Source organism: Pinus tabuliformis, chromosome 6, assembly GCF_031772625.1.
Source record: "Pinus tabuliformis cultivar Carrire ecotype Pingquan chromosome 6, CPIR1, whole genome shotgun sequence".
In the NCBI taxonomy this organism is placed as follows: Eukaryota; Viridiplantae; Streptophyta; class Pinopsida; order Pinales; family Pinaceae; genus Pinus; species Pinus tabuliformis.
Genome location: NC_142292.1, coordinates 525,828,196 through 525,844,835, shown reverse-complemented (window position 1 = coordinate 525,844,835; position 16,640 = coordinate 525,828,196). Strand labels below are relative to the sequence as shown.

Genomic DNA, 16,640 nt, shown 5'->3' with positions numbered 1-16,640 from the left:
TTTATATACCCTGGGTTTATAATATTAATCTGTTGGGTTTAATATTATTCCCTTGGGTTTATATTATCAATCCGTTAAGATTTTAATCCCTTGGGTTTTTAGTATCAATGCCTTGGGTTTATAATATCAATCCCTTTAGGGTTTATATACCTTGCATTTATAATATTAATCCCTTGAGTTTATAATACCTTTGGGTTTTAGAATTAATTCCTTAGGTTTATTATACCCTTTAGTTTATAATATCAATCCCTTGGGTTTATTTGGTTCATATTCCTATGGTATAATATTATTTATAAGGTTTATAATATTAATCCTAGGGTTTAATATAAATCCCTTGGGTTTACAATCATGCTCATCCATGGTCAACAATGGTCCAATGTTACAATGTGTCAAAGATTGTCTCAATATTAAAAAACCATGGTCAACCATCGTCCAACATCACATTATGACAAGCATCGTCTCAATATAAAAATCAATGATGGTAAATCGTGGTCAACCATCTTTATTTTAGGGTTTATAATTTTTATCTTAGGGTTTTTATACCTTGGGTTTATAATATTTATCTCTTGGGTTTAATATTATTCCCTTGCAACAAGCCACTGTAGATATTGGAGACAGAGAGAGGCAGGGTCTAAAATTTACAGCTATATTGAGAGTGAAATCAATAGATGGTTTGTGGATTTCACCACATTTTTCTTTTCAACGTTATGAAAAATGCAAGGCAGTGCGAGAAGGGATTGGTTGGAAAGCGTGAATGGTTGTGATCATTATCTTGTTGATTTGAAATGGTGCAACTTTTGTCATTAGTCTCATTGTGTTTTGGAAGAGGCTAGTGTTTAAAATTGTGTTCTGGTGGAGTATTTAAATTTGAATTTCATATCAGCCACATTTAAATTGTTGTTTGATTTTTATTAAATATTTATTTCATAGTTACTTCATTATTATTATTATTATTATTATTATTATTATTATTATTATTTAATATAATAGTAATAATATAATATTAATTATTATTAATATGGTTCTTATATTTATATTAATACTATTGATAATTGATATATATGTTTGATATGGGTCTATAACCGTTTATCAATCACATTTATTAATGCGACTGTGCTAGTAATATAATAATACAAAGTAAAAAAATTATAATAAATATTCATAAAAGTTTTTTTTAATAGATTAAGTAAATAAAATGTTTTTATTTTAAATTAAAATTTAAGATTTTATTAATTCATTTTCTATTTATTCATAAACGTTTGGATTTTATTAATTCGTTTTCTATTTATTCATAAAAGTTTTTTTTAATAGATTGAGTAAATAAAAAGTTTTTATTTTAAATTAAAATTTAAATTTAAAACGTTAAACCAGAGATATAATTACAATATATATCTTTAAGCTATGGTCTACCTGGATATAGGTATTATTATGAGAGAATTTTGTTTTCAAAATTCTCATTTTTTAAATAAATTAAAATTTAAAATTTCTATTAAATGTACATTAAAGAAAATTTTATTTAAAATATTTTGATTTATAAATTTTTGATAAAATACATTAATATAACTAAAAAATTAACCATTTATATTTTTTTGTTATTGTTTTTTATTTATAAATAAATATTAAACCAATTATATTTGTAACTTAATATTATTAAAATCTAACCAAAATTACTCTTAAATTTGTTATTATTATTTAAATAAAATTATTTTTTCTAAACTTATTATTATTATTTAAATAATTTTTATTTTTTTAATTACTGAAATTAAACTAATTAATCTAACTCTCAAAGTTTTTAAATAAAATTGTTATTTTCAAAACAATTATTTTTTTAAAATTTAATTATATTCCATTATAAAAACACTACATAAAAAGAATAGTCTTATTATAGTCCTTTTAAAATCTATAAATGATACGGTTAAATAATTCCAACATAAAATTAAATCTTAAAAAATTCCTTAAAACGTGACATCACGACATATAAGTAGTAGTCTTATTATAATACTTTTATAAATCTATTAACGACATAGTTAAATAATAACATGAAAAATAAAAGTAAATTCATATTAAAAATGATAGAAAGTGACATCACTACCTATAACGTTTCCTTTTTGGAAACCGCACTAGCGTTTCTTTTTGGAGTTGTCTATAATGCGACTTTTTGAGATTCCGGTGACGGAATCCGGCGGAAGAAATTGAGATGAAATCATGATTTGTTGCAGTTAAAATGGTTTTTTAACTGCATATTCGGATTCAGCACCCTGAAAAACCCCTGGGATGCTTTCATTGTGCAGAAACTAGTTATCAAACTTCGATTTCAATAAATTACTGCCGGATTTTCACCGGAAAAAATAGCCGGAAAGGCTTTCAAAAAGTCGCGTTAAAGACTACGGCTTTCTTTTTTCGAAGGAGACGGTACGAATTGCTGCGGGGATTCTCAGTAAGAGGAAAGTTTTATTTCCAACTCTATAACAAAGTAAATGCGTTTTGATATGTAAGTCAAATAGTTTCGTTGTTCTATGAGTGACGGTAATAGCAACATGGAAAAAAATAGAAAGATAGCAACATGGAGAAAAATAGAGAGAAAAAAACAAAGACTATTTAACTCGCATGTCAGAAAACATTTACTTTGTTAAAAGTTGGAAATAGAAATAGCCAACATTTAAACTTGGGTTAGTTCAACATCCACTATTCTACTGTTCCATCAAACCCTAGTCACAATGATTTTCGGTTGTTAGTAACAGAAAAATTGTAACGCCCGTTGGACCCCATAACCCAACCAACCATTCTTTAACAACCTTGGTATTCCTATACCAAAGAAAGACCATATAATATTCACCACCATTTTATATATGTAAATTATCTATAAATTTCATTTTATATATGTAAATTATCTATAAATTTCAGTAAGACCGTATAATATTCACCACCATTTTATATATGTAAATTATCTATAAATTTCAGTATTAGGTAAAAAAAAAATTCCTAGGTGATTTCTACTTAAAAGATAAATTTTTTCATCGCAATTTGCGAAAACGATGCCATGTCATCTCATCCCCTTCGTACATGGAGTCCACATCGACCATTCGTATTCCTCAGTCAACTTTGAGTCCAAGCGGCATCTGATTTGGCATCCCCTTTGGCCGTCGAATGGTCAGTTTTTTTAATCCGACGGCATATGCATCATAGCGGAGCGTGTTCTCCGAGGCCAAGGACGACTCCGATCGTGTAGACTCTATGTAATCACGCGGCGAGCAGCCATCGTTCAGCATGTCCGGGAAAATATTTATTTATAAAAGCTTGCTGAACTGGGAATTTGAGGGAGTTCGCTCTGTGAGGGACACATAATAATTCATTGAGCTGAGGATTTCAGGGTCTCAGTTTAATTAGTAGAATGAAGTCCGCCATGCCTGCACGCAGTGGAGCTCTGGTTCCCTATCTAAGTAACGACTCAAGAGATATCAATACTAATTATGTTGCAGATGGCTTGGCTCCTGTTTCTTTATCGTCAAACCGACAACCTGTTTCTCGGCTTGTGTTTTCCGATCGGAATCGCGTCCAATCTTATCATGTAACGACTCAACCGTATTGTGGGATGAAAAGTAAATTAGAGAAGCAGAAATTGAAGCATCTATCTGCTTTGTCTGATGGGTGTTTAACAGAAAAGAAGAGGATGAAGCTATTACAATTCTTATCCAAAGATCTTTCTGCGCTATCTACGTTCCCGGAAGGTGCGGATGTATCCCTTACAGAGCAAGTCAGAGCAGAAATTCTCCCGGTAATTTGAACCATAGTTACCAAGTTCGAATTCGAATTCGGATTCGAATTCGATACGATACGATAAAAATTCGACTAGAAAAATTTCAATTCGGAAAAAATTCGATAGTATATATCTTAAACATTTAAATATATATACTCTTTTTCTTGTAACAACAATGCGTTCAATTTTTCCCCATTCATTTTGAAATTTAAATAATTTTTAATAATTTTAATCAATATAGACAATTTTAAAATTAGAGTTTACTTACTAAAACTATAACCACATTTGTCTTAGCTCCAAGATCTCTCTTCTTTTCAAAATTCAAAACTTCCCTCTTACTTTCAAATCTTATTTAAAAATATTTTATGATTAATATTTATTTAAAAATTAAATATTCTAAACTCAGAACTACTTTTCTTTAATTTCAAATTTTATCTAAAATCTTTTATAATTAATACATATTTAAAAATTAAACATTCAAAAATATGTTTATAAGATTTCTCTTAATATAAATATATTATATTTAGAAAATCAACTAATTATTATAAAATTTACTCTTCAAGATTTTGCTTCTTTCTTTATTATCTAAACCCTTTGAAGCAATACTCAAATTAAAAATAAGAAATTTTCTCCACTCAAAATTTGTTTCCATTTCCTACCTACAATCCAGTGGCCTTTCCATTTCCTACTGCAATAAGGCACCTATCTATTTTATGCTTAAAGATTACTACTTTACTATTCTCAAAAACGCAAATTAACAAAGATCACTGAACTTACTATTATCTGAGAGACAAATTAACAAATCCGTGCAATAAATTATAATAAACTATAAATAGTGAATTTTCTGTTATCCAAACGAAGTTACCATGAACCGAATCGAATTTTCATCGAATTATTCGATGTTCGAATCGAATTGCCGAATTTCCGTATTTATTTCTCTGATACAGGCGTATTTGGTAGCTATGATTTGAACCATTTTCCTCTTCTTGAAATACAAATCTGTAAATCAAATAACTCAATATGATGAATGGTATAGATTTACTAAAATTCCATACGATGGGTATTGAGAGGGATGTCGTGAGTGCGCTGATGAGGCAATTAGAACAAGCCAAAGCGGAGCGCAATGAGAGGAAAAGGCAGCTGAAAGCCCAGAAAAAGGCGTTGAAATTAGCTGAAAAGCAAAGGAAAAACAAGGGCTGTTGTGAAGACTCGCCATTCTCATCGTGCTCCTCTGACCATGGGAGGGAGATGGTCGACATGGCTCTGCTCCATCCGACAGAGCAGATGGGACGGGTTTTAGAGGCCCCTGAGCCATACCAGTCGGTGTTGGTAGAAAATCCTCCGAATGTAGCGGAGGTTAATGGAGATGAAAAGGCTCTGCATGTGGAATTTGCAGAGACTAGTGATAGATTGGGGTTGAATTTAGGGGTGGGTATTCCAGTGCAGGAGGCGAAGAGTGTGATAAAAGTTTGTATGGGTGGGAAGTGCAAGAAGTCAGGATCCAAGATGTTGTTGGAGGCGTTTGAAGAGAGAATAAGTAAATCAGGGATGGGTTGTGAGGTTGAGACAGTGGGGTGCAAGTGCATGGGCAAGTGCCGAAATGCCCCAAATATTCGAGTACAGACAGAGGAAGATGGCTTTCATGGCGGCAGGGGAGTAGTGCATATGGGCGTTGACATCGGGGATGTGGATCTGATTCTTGCTCAGCACTTTGGGTTCAATGTGCAACAACCTTAATCACCAAAAGAAGGCCAAACAACCACTGGTCTCGTCGTCCCCAACTAATAGTAGTATATATTACTATCCCTTATCTCCAAATTGGAGATCAGGGAAGCCCAAAGATTAGGGGCCTCAGGAATTGTACAGTTATTCTACCGCCCTGTAAGTATGTTTGTTTTGAGCTATTATTCTGATTCTTTTCAGAAGTCAACCAATTTGTTGGCTCGGAAGATTATCGGTAATTATCTTACAATATTGCCAAACAGTTAATTGGGCCAGAATTGATCAAATTACTCTAGAGTTCACTTATCACAGTAAAATATTCCTGTAAATATGTTATTGGAATTCAGAGAAGCTTTCTGTTTAAATTCAGTGCTTTTACACATCTCTCCTGTTATTTATTCTAAAATGAAATGCTTTTCTGTTTTCACTTTTCCGGAAGAACAAAAAATGAATACTCTTTCCTCCCACACTTCTTTTGGCCTTTTCGAGCTCCTTGTTTCACAACGGAGTTGATGAGAATTATCCTTAACTGAGCAATAAGATTTTTAGCTCTCCAAGAGATATTAGCCTCTATGTATGCCTTTGGTTGATGCCTATGAGTGAGATTAAACACTTCAATATAGTACTTTTTCTTTCTTCCTAGCTCCTTATCCCAAGTATGTTTTTGGAACTTATCCATAACAAAAGTTTTATCTCTTTGTTGTTTATGGGACACATGTTCAAGCAAACACCTCATTTACCAAACCATTTGTTATTTTGTTGCATCCAAACTTTTTTTCTATTGCACAATTTGTCATTAAAGACAACCTTAGGCCATCTACCCTCTTCCATTTGCTCAAATTTTTTAAATACCTTATGACTCACACCATAGCAATTGTTTCAATAGGAGCAGCGCTTGTTTCACTTAACAAGATAGCATATCGAACTACACTTTTAATCTTGAATTTGCTTGTAATCAAATGCTTCTGAATTTTCTCAATTTGTCCCCACTGCATGTCGGATGTACTGCTGGCCCATAGTTCACAACCATAGAGAATCATTGGAATCACTAGAAGCCCAAAAAGAGGTTGAGTGGTTTTCCAGTCCCATAACTCTGCCTCTCTACACATATTTCGAAAAGCATAAAATGCTTTCCAACCCCCCAAAGTTATTTTCTTTCTACAACCCCCAACTTAGATTTTTGTTGAAATCAATTCCGAAGTGTTTGTAGTCCACAACTTCTTCCAGAATGTTGCCTTCAAAGTAGAACTTATGATGGTCATGTTTTCCTTTTTTAGAGAAAACCACTACTTTCGTTTTGCTGATATTGACTTGCATCCCCACTCTTCTACAAAAATGTTCAAGGGATAATAAGTGATCTTGCAAACAAAGAGTCACTTTAGCAATCAGAATAAGGTCATCTGCATACAAAAGAAGCCTTATAACAAACTTTCCCAAATAGATACCATCACCCCTTTGCGAATTTAACCACTCCTCAAACTTGTCGATATATAAACCAAAAAGGGTAGGAGACAGTGGACAACCTTGCTTGACCCCGATATCGCTTCTAAAACTTTCATAAATGCTTGCTGAAGTTCTAATTTTGACTTTCACTTCTTCATACAACCTATGCACAACTGCTCTCAAATATTTAGGAACCCCAAGTTCCTCCATTATGTGCCAAAGCTTATCCCTAGGAACCGTGTCAAATGTTTTTCTGAAATCAACAAAGCAACAAAAGACTTCTTCCTTTTTCTTACAAACTTTTTCAATGATGTGCCTTAAAGTTATACAATGACCAACTATGGAATGTTTAGGTCTAAAACGTACTTGCCCTTTAGCACGTTTATCTCTTTCTTCTGCCCACTTTCTAATTTTATTTTCTAGCATGCTTCCAAATAGCTTTGCAAACAAAGGGTTTATCATGATGGTCCTATAATTGGGGGGATTATTGATGTCTCCGCTCTTGAAAAAAGGTATTGCCAGACTAGTTGTCCAGTCCGTAGGGAGCCCTTGTATGATGTTGTTGAAGATTTTTGTAATGTGAGGTGCAGGGATATTTGAGCCCCACTTTAGATATTCTTCTTGGAGTTCAGCTAAATCTTTTGTTTTTCTAGCACCCAACTTCTTGATACCCATCTCTACCTCTTGCTCTATGAAGAGTTCAGTATCAATGTTGACCAAGGGGGGAGTATCAACTTGGGATCCTACTCACAGAGTCGTCTTACATATTCAAGCCATTTAGAAGTTGTAATATTATTTCCAGTTTGTATCTTTCTCGATTGGAGCTCCTTCCAAAATAATTTGGGATTATTTTTCCCAATGAATATTAGTTCTTCCCTGCTTGAAACCATGAAATCGGCCTTTTTCTTACTTAATAACTTCTTGTAAGCTTTCAGCTTTATGTTATCATTGTTTGACTCTTTCCACATTCTCCTTGCCTTTTTGCATTCCTCGTCAAACCAACCATTAACTGGAAAGCAATTTGTTTCAGACTTCTTAATTTTTGTTCTTTTTCACTTTGCAAGTGTGCATTGAATCAAATGTGTTAATTCATGACTATGAAGGTCGTGAATTGTGATTTTCTCTTTCTCGAAGGGCCTCTCTATTGTCATTTTGAAGGTATTACAATTTTCTGGAGTCAAAAGAATTCTACCCCGTGGGAGATTTTGTTGGACATGCTGAATTTTTTACTCTGATTGTTTCTTTCCAATCCAAGAGAAACTTAAATAAATTGGCTTGAGATCTGAGTTTAAGTCTCATAATTGATCTCCAATAAAAAATTCCTCTATTTTCTCACACAAACCATGCGAGCAAATTACATAATCTACTACACTTGCTCCATTAAGTATTGCAAGTGAAATTATCAGACTTTTCCATCTAGTCAATCCATTACAAATGACTAAATCAAAGGCCCCACATAGAGTAAGCAATTGTTCACCAAAGAGATTGCAGCCTTTGTCCTCTGAAATTCTTTCCCATTGATGATTACTCTCTTCTGTAAGCCAAATAGGGTCGCACTCTTCTTTACAACAAAGAATGCTAGCTTGCTCACTTACATTCCTAGCATTGAAATCACCGGTCGAGCACAGTGATCAACATCATGACTAGTGATCGACTAAGGTAGTCTGCAACATTATTGTTGTTGGCTTTCTTGTACTTAATGTTCAAATGGAACTATTGTATGTAGGTGGACCATTTCTGATGGTGATTGTTCTACAACTTCCCTTGTGTTTATATGAACTATAGGGGTCGATGTTTTGTGTGGATGATCGTTTACTTCCCCATAATGTAATGTTCACATTAATGGCAGACCTGCAAAATGGAATACATTTATTTGTTGTAAGTGGGATACTTTTATACTGTGCCTGAGAATGTCTCACTATAGTAAGCCACTGGATGCCCCTGTTGAGTAAGAACTGCACCAATATGATAGTTAGAGGAATCTATCTCAATCTCAAATGGTTGTTATGGGTCTCGTAATGTGAACACTGGTGTAGAGCAGAGGTGATGCTTCAACTTGACAGACACATTCTATTGGGTTTCAAACATAAAAACATTTCTTTCACTCCGCCCTTTATTACTTGACTTAAAGGAAAAGTGATATGAGACAACCCCAAAACGAACCCGCAGTAGAAATTGCCAAGACCAAGAAAGCTGTGGACCTATGTTAGAGTGGTTGGGGCTAGCCAATCCCAAATAACTTGTATCTTGAATGGGTCCACATGCAAACCCTGCTCATCAATGATGTACCCCAAATATTGAACCTGGGTCATGTGAAAAGTGCATTTCCCCAAATTGGCACGCAGTTTGTGTTGTCACAAGGTCTAAAGAACCTGTCAAATACTGTGGAGGTTCTCTTCCCAACTCTTGTTAAATGTTAATATATCATCTAAATACACCACCATGAAAGCATTGGTGAAGGGTCGCAAGATTTCGTCTATCAATCTCATGACAGTTATGGGGGCATTCATCAACTGAAAAGACATGACCAACAATTCAAAAAGGTCCTCGTTGGATTTGAAGGAAGTCTTCCACACATCACAGGGTTTGATAGGCACCTAGTGATAACCGGACTTCAAGTCAATCTTGCTGAAATATTTGGTTCCCTTAAGCTGATCCAGAAGGTCATATATCCATGGGATTGGGTATCTATTCAAGATAGTGATCATGTTCAGCACCCGAGAGTCAATACAAACTCTCCAGGTCCCTTCCTTCTTTTGTACCAATACAATCAAGCTCCTGCAGGTTGATGAGCTTAACCTGATGTGCCTTTTCTGCAACAACTCCTAAATCTTCCTCTTGATCTCATATTTCTCCATAACATAGTGTCAATAGATCAGTCCATTAGGCAGTGGTGCACCCGGGGTCAGACCGATGGAGTGTTTAATGTAACAGTGGTGAGGTACCCTAGTAGGTGAGATGAAAAAGCTAAAAAATGTTCCAGTACTCTACACGACCTTGTCCATCTGTTGTTGTTGTGTAGAGGAGCCCTATTTGGATGCCATGGCCACAACCTTATTCTTGGCCCGAGGTCCAACCATAAGGAAAACAAATTTCCTAGTCTGGGAAATGATCTTACTGCATTTCTTTGTAATGATTAAAGAGATGGCGATAGGCAGGGCTACCTCTGGTATACTGTACAACTTATTACCTAAAGTAATAATCACAAAGCAAGGTCTAGACTCATACACAACATGTCACTTCCACAAGTATGGTTGTCCTAATAATACATCACAAACTTCAAGAGGAGAAAAATCACACAATACCGCATCTGTGAAGGCCTTCATGTTGTAGGGACGACGACACTGTTGGCTGACGCAGAGATCTCGTCCTTTGTGAGGACACTCGATGGTGTACGACTGCAGATTTACTATCATTGGTAGGCCCAACTACTTCATGACCTCTTCTGAAATGAGATTCTTTTGGCTCCCACTATTGACAATGAACTATAAAAAAGAACCTTTCACCCACATTTGTGAGTGGAAGAGGTGTTTCCCCTCCTCTGGATCTTCAGGATTATTCTTCTAGATCTTGGTGGTGGTCATGGTGGCAATGGGCTTCACCTCAATGATATTCTTCCCTTTTTCATTCCCCTTGTCAGGTTCTGACTCAAAGTCAGAACATGCATCTGAATCGGAAGCCTTCAACTTGGCCACCAGTGACTACTTGGTCTGACACTCACTTGTGTTGTGAGTGGAGCTCTTATGGAACTCACACCATTTTTCTATGTCCTTATTTCTCTTCATGGTGTTTTTCTTTTTTTGCAGATTTAGTAGGTTGTCCTGGGTCACCCCGCCTTGGATTTGGTCTTTTCTCTGTGGTTTGGGGGCACCTTTTCCTTGCTTTGGATTTGCAGATCCAAAGTCTAGCTTCTCCTTTCTAAACTTATACTCAATCTTGACAACGTATTAGTATGTCATGCTGAGTGAGGAGATATCCAGGAACTCCATCTCATCCTGGATGTACTTGTGTAGACAGCCACGATACTTGAGTACCAAATGCAATTCATAATCCTTGATACCCAACTTCATGCGAAGGGTATGGAAAACATTTGTGAACTCTGGCACATCTTGGTCCCTTCCCTGTCGTAGTGTGCTCCATTTTATATATTTATATTCATTGCTTCCGACAGGTTAATTTGTTCCTTGATGGCATCTTGGAAAGAATCCTAAGTGGGTGCAACAGAAAATATTGATGATTCCCTCTTGTCCTTTTTCTCGCAGTAGGTTTCCCACTAGTCCTTAATGTCTGGGGCAATTTGAGAAGTGAAAAAGTAATCTTTTCCCGATGGGAAAATCATGAACTAAAACATATCCTTCTAATATATTCAATCATTTATCTACAACGTTTGCATCTATCTGGCCCTCAAAAATGGGAATATCAAAGTTAACTTGTTCCTTAAAAGGAGTGGTGCCTCCAAAGCGGTTTTTGGATGAATATGTGTCACTTATGGATAGCCTTCAGAGGATCTTGGAAAACTTATCGATCATCGCGTTCCTATGTCTCTCAGGAGCTTCCTTGAGTAATATTTTAATAGGATATCCTACCCCCTCGTCTTTCTTTTCTTTAGCCATGGGAGGTCATTGGGGTTTGCGAGGCTGGTTTTGGAAATGTTGAACTAGTTTGAGCCCTAACTCCTTATACTCTGACCTCGTTGGGGACATGCAAAGAAAAAAAGAGGAGGAGCAGATTGCTCTGATACCACTTATCTGAACTTAATCAGGAACACAAAAAATTAAAAATATAACCATAAGTATAGATATGTAGTAGAAATAACACTTCATTTCATTAATATTAAAATATTGAAATATGGTTACAAACATAATAAAACCAAACTAGCTCTGGAAATGGTAGTTTATATTTGAGAAGATATGTGGTGGCTACATACCTCTGAATTGTGTTACAATGAGGCTCAAGGGCCTATTTATTATTGAACAATAAGAGAAAGACCTAAACAACCAAAATCCTAACCCCGCGAGATGTAACTTCAAGAGTTTGTGGGCCTCGTTGGGGTTAGTATGGACAACCAACTTCCGAGGGTCGTAATGTGGTCAGATTATCTCTGTTTGGTGTGTACGATACCTTGTTGGAAAGGACTCTTTGAGTACTCCAATATTTTCACTTACGACACTCAACCTTTTGTGGACCTAAAAAAAAAGTCATTTATAGGGTCAAAACTGCTCCAGATTTCAAGACCCAAAAACCTGCTAAAACTAGTAAATGTTGAAATAACAAGGAACATATGCAACTCACTCGAGGTCCAGGTGGAATAGGCGGGTGGCCACCAATATCCACCTGGATCACATTATTGAGAAAATCTGCCAATGATGTATGCAAACATCCAAGTACCATACAAGTCTCCAAGTTTGACTCAAGATAATGTGTGGAAGTCGATGGGGCAAAGTTTGTTGGAAGGAAGTCCTTGATAAATCCCCCCATAATCCAATGTGAGAAAAATAACAAAAATTTGATGATTATGGAAAAGGATTAACAACAATATGCAAAATTCAATGAGGGCTAGCCCGTGAGCAAGCTTGTTTTAAAGTAAACCAATGTCTAGCTACATTAGCAAGATGATCTTCATAATTAGATTTATTATTTCTCTTTACTTTTTTTACTTATATATATATATGTGTGTGTGTGTGTGTGTGTGTGTGTGTGTGCGTGTAGAAATACAATTAAAGTAGACTTGAATGACAAAGTGGAAGGCCCCCCACTTACTACCTCCATATATGACTATTCCATAACATCTTGAAGAAATATTTCTTTGGAATGATTAGCTTAGAATAGAACCTCAATCAATGACGACTGACCATGGAAGCTTACTCATCATCCATAGTCCTTATTCTCACTGAGCCATTATAAAAAATAGTCTCAACCTCATAAAGTCCCATCCATACTGTAGTGAGCTTTCCCTTTAAATTTTTAAATATGGAGTCGAAAAGAAGGGCCCAATCACTAGGCTTGAAGTGCTTCTTCTTGATAAACATTTCATTCTATCTAGCTTGTTTTTCCTAGAAAATAGTGATAATTTGGATGAATTGAATCCTGTCGGATTTCATCAAACTCATTAAGCTGAGAAAGTCTTTTCTTTTGTTCCTCTGACAAGTCTATGTTCAACTGCATGGATATCCTTGGAGTCTTTTTTTTGGAAATATATGGGAAGGAGAAAATATTTTCCATATACTAACTCATAACTTGTAAATCCTGTAGTGGTCCTCCATTTATTCCTGTAAGCCCAAGGTTCCTCTAGAATCCTATCCACCCAATCTTTATGATGAAAATGTATTGTCTTGGTCAAAATAGATTCCAACACTTTGTTGGTGGATTCAACCTATCAATTGGACTTATATATATATATATATATATATATATATATATATATATATATATATATATATATATTGATGTAAAGGGCTGTCCAAATTAAAGATAAACTTACATAATCAAATAGCATATTTTGACACCTTTCCAACGATATATGGCATACATTCTAGAAATATTGTTCTTAAATTTTTTATGCCCTATTTAGATACCTATCATTGAATGTGTTTACTCTGATTACCTAGATTAAATAGGAGCTACCTATAACAACTCATGGTTGAGGAGAAATGATTTTTTGAATATTCATTATACATTTTTCTAGCTTCACAAGTCAACCTAGCCTGTAGACAAGTCAGCCTAGTATAGACACTAAATGCACTATAAATATACATGAGAAGGAGAATTTATAACCACTCAGTAAAGCGTAAGTTAGGTCCTATTCTAGGGTAGTAAGGGAGTAGGTTTGAGGTTCATACCCATGAACCAAGTGAAGTGAAGTCGAGTTAGAAGTCTAGTAAAGCTGGAGGAATTTGTGGGAGATACATATTCTGTTATACCTTGGGTTTAAAAGGGTTTTTGTCATAATGGTTTGGGGAAGCTAATTCTTTTTCAAGCTAGATGCAACCCTTGTTGAATACCAAATTTAAGAGGCCAAGTAGGCAAGTTTTAGGTCTAAATTTAGGGCCGAGTCCTAGTATTTTTGTAGGCCAAGTTCAAGCTTGTCTTAAGGGATGTGATCTCATGCATTTAAGACCATGTTTAAGTATGGTTTGAGGCTAAAGTTTTAGTCCTATTATAAACCAAGTTATAGTCTAATTTTTAAGGTGGTCTAGCTTTGTTGGATACATGTTGTAGGGATATTTTGAGGTTGAGTTTATTGTTTGTTGTCTTATGAAAAACAAGACGAGTTTATTAACGAGAGTGTTTAGTGCAAAGGCTGATAGGTTGTGGGAAGTTGACCTTCAAGGTTGTAAAATCCTTTTCGGATCCAAATGTTTTGAAAATCCTTGTGTAGTATATATATATATATATATATATAGTGTTAAGTACAAGCTTCCAAGCAGGGAAAATTTTAAGAACCCCCCTAAAGTTACATGTATAATAAATGGGTGAATCTCCATGGTATATAGGAAAAATGGAAGGCTATTTTATCAATAATATGATATGTATATATAATTTTTTTGGCGAATATCTCACCAAGAATGACGAATATTTTACTCAATTATAAAATCTTGTGTTTATTGAATACACAAATAAAATCATTGCATTTCTTTAAAATATCTTTTGAAATCAAAATTACCGAAATTACATATCGATAACGTAGTGGGTGTAGGATAAAATTCACCTGTGCCATTCACAGAAAGCATGAGAAAAAACCTAATACTATATATAAAACCAAGAAAAATTCACCCTGCCAATACACAAGTATGTTCCTATTTTCAATTAGAAAAATTACCTCTGTTTGCGATTATAAAAATTACCCAAATTACAATCTGTTTACTCCAGCATATGTTGGAAAGTTATACAAGGATGACTAGTGCAATCAATCCATTCCTTTTAGCCCTGGATTTGTTTTAGTTTAAAACAGAAGTATACAAATATACTTGTCCAATGTCTATGCTTTAACCATTCACCATAAGATGTTTTTACAATATAATTTCCTAAGTCTATTTAATATCTTCATTATCGTAAAAACCAACCTATATCCATCTTAACTCCACATCTACCACTCTTAGGGGGATGAAATCTATTTACCCCTCTGAGCACTTGGTAGACCCAGAATTAAGATGGATCTAAGATGATAGAATTTCCCCTTTAAATAGTTTATGCTCACATGAATACCATGGTATTGACCAAGATGATAGAATTTCCCCTTTAAATAGTTTATGCTCACATGAATACCATGGTATTACCATGGGTCAATACCATGGGTTATCATAAACTGGAGCTTAAAAATTACTATTAGTAATTTATAAAAATTAATAAAATTAATAGTTGATTTTTATTTTATTTTTTATTTTAACCAAGCTAAAATGTTTAACATACATTAAATTACAACATCCATTTCTACTCTTGATCGGATCAAATACTTTTTCACTCTATGCTAGTTTGCATATCATGATATTTGATACCTCTCCGGGGTTAGTAGATCCAGAGTAAAGATGGATCTATGCCGGTTTAATTCCCACATTTAAATAGGCTACATTCCAAGTGAATACCATGGGTCAATACCATGTGCCATTTTGGTGAATACCATGGGTCAATACCATGTGCCATTTTTATTTTTATTAATACTAATATTAGGGTTAATAATGTTTTTTTGCATGGTATTAATAACAATCTAGTCCATGATATTTGTCCCATAGTATTTTGCCCATAGGTTTCACCTAAATATAACACATTTTTTGAGTGTTCATAAATATAAGGTGACTTATGGAGTAAATATAAAAAAATGTTTTATTTGTTTACCATACCTCTCGTTTATTTATATTTTTATTAATTTACCATACCTCTTTTACAAATATGGTTTTTGGCCCATAGGATTCACTTAAATAAAACCTCTTTCTTGAGCCTTCATAAATAGAAGGAGGGTTATGGACTAAATATAAAAAGAGGTTTTATTTATTTACCATGCGTCTAGTTTATTTATATTTTTATTTATTTACCATACCTTTTGAGTAAGTATAAAAAGACGTTTTATTTATTTACCATACCTCCACTTTACTTATATTTTATTTGTTTACACCCTTGCATGTATATAAGGTGACTTATGAAGTAAATATAAAAAATGTTTTATTTATTTACCATACCTCTCATTTATCTATATTTTTATTAATTTACCATACCTCTTTTATAAATATTGTATTTGGGCCTTTGGCCCATAGGATTCACTTAAATAAAACTTATTCTTGAAAATGGGTGAATGGATTCACTTAAATAAAACCTATTCTTGGAAATGGGCGAATGGAAGGTTGTAACTCCTAATTTCAAGGGCTAAATTTACCTTTTTTACCCTCTCCCTTAAAATAAGGTGGGCTATTTGAGGTGATTTGTAAAAATGTACTATGATACAAAATATTCGCCCACTAAAAATTTAAAACCCCTTAAGGGCGAACATTCGCCCCTAAAATTTTCTATGCTTCCAAGTGGCTACACCTTATCTTTGAACATATAATGAGCCTAAGTGGTGATAGTTAAATAGTGAACAACAAGAGTTCATGAAGTTGAAGCTTTGGGAAAGTAGACCTACTTTGATCAAATACAAAGAAATGACATGTAGGAGATCAATTCTAAAGAGCTAAGTCATGAAGCCTAGTTGAAGAGAAAAAAGTTATGGTGTACAAGTCAAGTAGCT

At 34.4% G+C, this 16,640-nt stretch overlaps 1 pseudogene; it reads left to right on the top strand.

Moving 5' to 3' along the window:
* Positions 1-3,190: 3,190 nt before the first annotated feature.
* On the top strand, positions 3,191-5,542 carry LOC149259607 (uncharacterized; annotated as a pseudogene).
* Positions 5,543-16,640: the final 11,098 nt, after the last annotated feature.